The 6,297-nt window shown below is 35.0% G+C and overlaps 1 protein-coding gene across 1 annotated transcript in view; it reads right to left on the bottom strand.

Annotated features, from left to right (window-relative positions):
- Positions 1-323: 323 nt before the first annotated feature.
- LOC130245877 (uncharacterized protein C14orf132) overlaps positions 324-6,297 on the bottom strand; it is a 29,204-nt gene continuing 23,230 nt past the window's right edge. Inside the window, exon 3 of the mRNA XM_056478659.1 lies at positions 324-643. The gene's annotated coding sequence lies outside the window, so the exon portion shown is untranslated. The remainder of the gene's footprint in view (positions 644-6,297) is intronic.

The following is a 6,297-nucleotide window of genomic DNA, read 5'->3' as shown; positions in this document are numbered from 1 at the left end:
GATTGACATTTATACGTGTCATCAGAGGGGGAAAGCCCCGCCCACTATTGACCATCTCTCCCTCATTAGCATAGGACGTTAGTCTTGTTTGTGAATCTGCCACTATGCTGACACACAGGCATTTGTAGCTCCGCCCTCTTATAAAAAAAAGCAGTCTCATTTGAATTTAAAGCGACAGTCACCAAAATGGCACAATTAGGATCAAAGCCTAAAAGGGTCAGTTTCAGAGAGCTATACAACATTATCTGTGTGATATTTTGAGCTAAAACTTCACACACACTCATCAGAGACTTATTTTACATCTTGTATATTAGGTCCCCTTTAAATATTTTTGCTCGCTTTTGGTTCAGACTGTTTGACTACATTTGTAATTCAGCTGTGGAAACTCCACAAGAAAAAAAACAGATCTACTAATTTTATTATTATATATGCACACAGAGCGTGTTAAAAACGTGAACAGTTATGTATCCGCTCTGTTTCTTCAACAGAAAAGCCGCTGCTAATGAATCAGTGTGGTATTATCTGGATGTCAGGGTTGTCCACGTCTGGATGTCGAGTTTCTGTTGAGCTCCTCAAAGTTTTTTATTCTTCACAGACGTTCATTTAGACATCCTTTAGCAGGCTGCAGTGTGCTTCTTTCAGTCTGAAAGACAAGGAGACGTGTGTTGAAGGTTGAGTACATGATTCATATTACAGTTTTAAACACTCAATGGTTACAGGTTTTCAGCATTCTTCAAAATATCTTCATTTGTATTCAACAAAAAAAAACAGGCTTTATTTAAAAAAACAGTAGAAACAGGCTTTAAAAAAAAGCTGGGTTGTTTGACTAAATGTTGGGTTAAATATGGGCAAAACCCAACCACTGGGTTAAAAAGTATAACTTCAATTTAAGGGATAGTTCATCCAAAAATGAAGATGTACACATTATACACTTGTGTTTCCAAACATTTAGTTATTTATTTGTGTGGTTTGTTTATTTTATTGTTTGTTTGTTTGGTTGTTTAACACAAAAATATATTTTGAACAGAGCTGTAAACGTGTAACCATTGACTTCCATAGTAGGAAAAACAAATACTATCAAAAATTCAATGGTTACAGGTTTTCAGCATTCTTCAAAATATCTTCCTTTGTGTTGAACAGAAGAAACAGGCTTTACTCAAAAAATAAAAAAGCTGGGTTGTTTAACTCAACGTTGGGTCAAATATGGACAAAACCCAACCACTGGGTTAAAAAGTTTAACTAATTTAAAGGGATAGTTCATCCAAAAATGAAGATGTACTCACTATATACTTAAGTGTTTCCAAATATTTATTTATTTATTTATTTGTTTATTTATTTATTTGTTTGTTTGATTGTTTGTTTATTTGTTTGTTTATTTGTTTGTCTATTTATTTAACACAAAAAAAACATGTTGAATACAGCTGGAAACATGTAAACATTGACTTCATTAAAAGGAAAGTCAATGGAAGTCTAGAAAGACTATGGAAGTCAATGGTTACAGGCTTTTAGCATTCATTCATTCATTCATTCATTCATTCATTTGTTCGTTTAATTACTCAAAACAAAACAAGATATTCTGAATAGAGCTGGAATCATTGACTTCCACAGTAGGAAAAACAAATAAAAAGTCAATGGTTACAGGTTTTCAGCATTCTTCAAAATATCTTCTTTTGTGTTAAATTAATGAATTAATGTTTGGAACAGAAAAAAGAAACTCCTAAAGGTTTGGAACAAGTTAATGATGACAGAATTAACATTTTTTGTATGAACTCTCCCTTTAATTGCAATAATGGACCTAATATTGCGTTTGTCCATATTTGACCCAAAGCTTTTGGGTTAAATCAACCCATTGTATTTAGAGTACATGATGCATAATGGCATCAAGATGGTTTACTGTAAACCATGATGCAAATTAAAGCCTGCAAACCACATGTGACTAACAAACACAAGCAAATCTGACAAGCTCCAGATTTATGCATGTCAAGGACAGTTATGACGAGCTCTTATCATCTTTCTGAAAATGTTTTGGAATGGAAAATCAATTTTATTTATTGCAGCAAAGAATCAAGGACTGCATGCATTTCAAGCAAACATGTTCATGGTCATTCATTCATTCGCTTTCCTTCAGCTTATTCATTAGGGGTCGCCACAGTGGAATGAATCACCAACTATTCCAGCATATGTTTTACGCAGCAGATGCCCTTCCAGCTGCAATCCAGTACTGTGAAACACCCATTCACTCTCATTCACACTCATAAACTACGGCGCATGTGTTTGGACTGTGGTGGGAAACCGGAGCATCCGGTGGAAACCCACGCCAACACGGGGAGAACATGCAAACTCCACACAGAAATGCCAACTGACCCAGCTGGGACTCCAACCAGCGACCTTCTTGCTGTGAGGCCACAGTGCTAACCACTGAGTGCCCTGTTCAGTGGTCAGTGTCGGAAAATAAAACTCAACTCAATGTTGCACTAAAATATTATTTAGTTATTAATATTAATAGTTATTTAACTAATAGTTGCCTGTATCTTTTGACTCGTGATTTTTTTCTCCATTTATTAGTTTAACACTTTACAATAACATTAACATGGACAAACAATGAACAATACATTTATTACAGTATTTATTATTATTTGTTAATGTTAGTTTAAGGAGATCTAATATGCCCCTTTATACAAGATGTAAAATAAGTCTCTGATGAGTGTGTGTGAGGTTTCAGCTCAAAATACCACACAGATAATGCTGTATAGCTCTCTGAAACTGACCCTTTAAGGCTTTGATCCTAATTGTGGAGTTTCGGTGACTGTCGCTTTAAATTCAAATGCGACTGCTCTTTACAAAAGAGGGCGGAGCTACAAATGCCTGTATCTCAGCATAGTGGCAGATTCACAAACAAGATTAACGTCCTATGCTAATGAGGGATAGTCACTAGTGGGCGGGGCTCTTCCCCTCTGATGACACATACAAAGGGAGAATGTCAATCAAAGTGTTTTTGCAGACTGTTTACATCCAGTCTGATTATAGAAATATAGAATTAATTCATCTTTATCATTATAAGCTGGCTATATCGCCACACAACTGTGTTAAAACTGCTTACAAAAGTGATTTTTGCATAATAGGTGCCCTTTAAAGGGAGTTTATTCAGTATTTATTCACTCTCAACTATACATTATTAGACCGGTGGGACGAGATTAGTTTTACTCGTCGAATTGGAGAATGTCAATCTGCAGACTGTTTTATAAAGACTGAGTATAAAGCCTGAAGTTAATACATTTGAACCATTAGAAGCTGCTTATATTCACTCACTGGTGCCACACAACTGTGTTTAAACAGTTTATTTAAAGATTAAATAAGATTCAATTGATTTTTAATCACCTTTAATGTAAATACAATCATTCATTGTTAGTTCATGTTAACTCACGGTGCATTAACTAACGTTAACAAGCATGAATTTGGATGTTAATGATACATTAGCTAATGCTGATCTATAATTATTAAACCCTGAGTTTGTGGTTCAATTTTTATCGAACAAACAGTTGAAGACAGAATTATTAGCACACCCTGTATACCCCCCCCCCCCAATATCTGTTTAACGGAGAGATGTAATTCAACACATTTCTATAATAGTTTTAATAACTGATTTATTTTCTCTTTGCCATGATGACAGCACATAATATTAGACTAGATATTCTTCAAGACACTAGTATTCAGCTTAAAGTGACATTTAAAGGCTTAACTGGGGTAATTAGGGTAAAGTTAGGGTAATTAGGCAAGTCATTGTATAACAGTGGTTTGTTCTGGAGACAATCCAAAACTAATATTGCTTAAGGGGGCTAATAATATTGACCATAACATTGGTTTAAAACAATTAAGAACTGCTTTTATTCTAGCCGAAATAAAGCAAATAAGACTTTCTCCATTAGAAAATATATTATAGAAAATACTGTGAAAAATTCCTGAATCTGTTCAACATCATTTGGGAAATATTTAAAACAGAAATAACAGGAGGGCTAATAATATTGACTTCAGCTGTATGTCAGTGTGATTCTCTGTTTCAGCTCATCGGTGACAACTTCACAAGCATCTCGTTTCTGCCTCCGCTCAATATTTATCGAATAAAAGTGGAAAACTTGCCTAATTTCCCTTTCCTGAGGAATTATTGGCATTCTCGCTGCAGGTCGTTTATTCTCTGTCGCTCTGTGGCCGGTCTGACTTTCATTGAATGCTGGAAATAAAACATGAGGAGCGTACGATGGTGTGGGAAGGAGAAAACATATACTCAACTGATCTGAAGTCAAAATAAAAAAGAGAGTAAAACAAAGACTAAATGATAGCAAAAAGAGCAGTAAATCAGATGGATGCAGGCAGGTTGGGTGTCTATACAGTTAAAGTCAGAATTATTAGCCCACTGTATATATTTTCCCCAATTTCTGTTTAACAGAGAGTTTTTTTAACACATTTCTAATCATAATAGTTTTAATAACTCATCTCTAATAACTGATTTCTTTATCTTCGCCATGATGACAGCACATAATATTAGACTAGATATTCTTCAAGACACTAGTATTCAGCTTAAAGTGACATTTAAAGGCTTAACTAGGTTAATAAGGGTAAAGTTAGGGTAATTAGGCAAGTAATTGCAGTGGTTTGTTCTGTAGATAATCCAAAACAAATATTGCATAAGAGGGCTAATATTATTGACCTTAAAATGGGTTAAAAAAATCCAAACAGCTTATATTCTAGCCTAAATAAGAGAAACAAGACTTTCTCCAGAAGAAAAAATACTAGAGGAAATACTGTGAGAAATGAAAGGGCATCCGCTGTGTAAAACATATGCTGGATTAGTTGGTGGTTCATTCCGCTGTGGCAACCCCAGATTAATAAAGGAACCAAGCCGAAAAGAGAATGAATGAATGAACTGTGAAAAACTGAATCTGTTAAACATTAACTGGGAAATATTTGAAAACTAATTTGCTAATAATTGTGCTTCAGCTGTATAAGAATGAAAGCGTACCTCTGAAATGCGACTTCAGATCATCACTAGCGTTGTGTTGTGTCGTTTAAGGCACTGTGGTGTGTGTGTGTTAGCGTGTGTGATGAACACCTGCGTCTCCATTGACCCCGCAGACAAGCACACAGACGGTAAAGACAGGGCACTGAGCTGCGCCGCTTTTCTGAAGCCTAAATACAGGCAGAAAAACGGCACAGCGCTCGTGCCAAACTCCTGAAGGAGGAACCGGTCAGCCTGACCACAGAGAAAAGCTGAGCGGCAGACAAGAAACAGAGCATTTAAAGACAGCTTTACACTATATTAACAAAATATATGCAACTATATATAGTAAATATGGGTGTTTTTATTTATTTACATGGTTGAATTGCATTTTGGGACCTTGATCTTTGCTCAATAAATAATTTAAAGTCCGAGTCAACTGAAATTGATGATCATGCATTTCCAATTAAACAGAATATTTACTAGGGGGCATTTTTATTTTGAGCTCCTCCTTTGAGAGGGGTCTGGCTGCAGACTTGGTGCAGATGCAGTCTGAGCTGCATCCGATGCTTTTTAATGCGCTCACCTGACCCCACCCCTAACAGTGACGTCACTAGCTCCATTGAGTGCATTGTGTCTGACATTGCATCTCTGAGCGATGCATCATAAAGGCTGCATACAGATACTGTTGCCTCCTTTTATCATTAACTAATGGTTGAAGGGGCGTGGCTAAGCATATTTCGCCCAATCAGAGTCCTCAGAGAAGGACTGGCATTTCAAAGTGGAAGCAAATGGTCAGGTTTGATTAAAGATTACCAAAATAAACAGTTTTTGTGCAATTAAATTAGATTAAATGTTTACCGTAAGATTATACGTGTGTTGGCAAAATAAACATTGTAAATTTTGAGTTCATGTGGGCTTTAAAAGTGTATTTATTAATATTATTATTAGTTTGAAAATATATTAGGAATAAGGAAAATATGTATATAGAAATATAATATTAAAAAGCATCAGAATGATTTGCAGTGCAGTACTCTGCTCTTGAAATATAATAGTAAAAATGTAAATACAAAATAATAGAAAATAAGAGCTCAAGATCCCATGATGCAACTTTACATAAACTATTAATTAATATAATAAACCACAATAAAATAAAATTAAATGTTAAATAAGTAAACAAACAAACAAACTATATATATATATATACACACACACACACACACACACACACACACACACACACACACATATATATATATAGAACATTACATATTCATATTTAAGAACAACAGTATATTTTGTCA

The sequence above is a fragment of the Danio aesculapii genome, chromosome 18 (genome assembly GCF_903798145.1).
Source record: "Danio aesculapii chromosome 18, fDanAes4.1, whole genome shotgun sequence".
In the NCBI taxonomy this organism is placed as follows: domain Eukaryota; kingdom Metazoa; phylum Chordata; class Actinopteri; order Cypriniformes; family Danionidae; genus Danio; species Danio aesculapii.
This window is presented reverse-complemented; position numbering and strand designations above follow the sequence as displayed.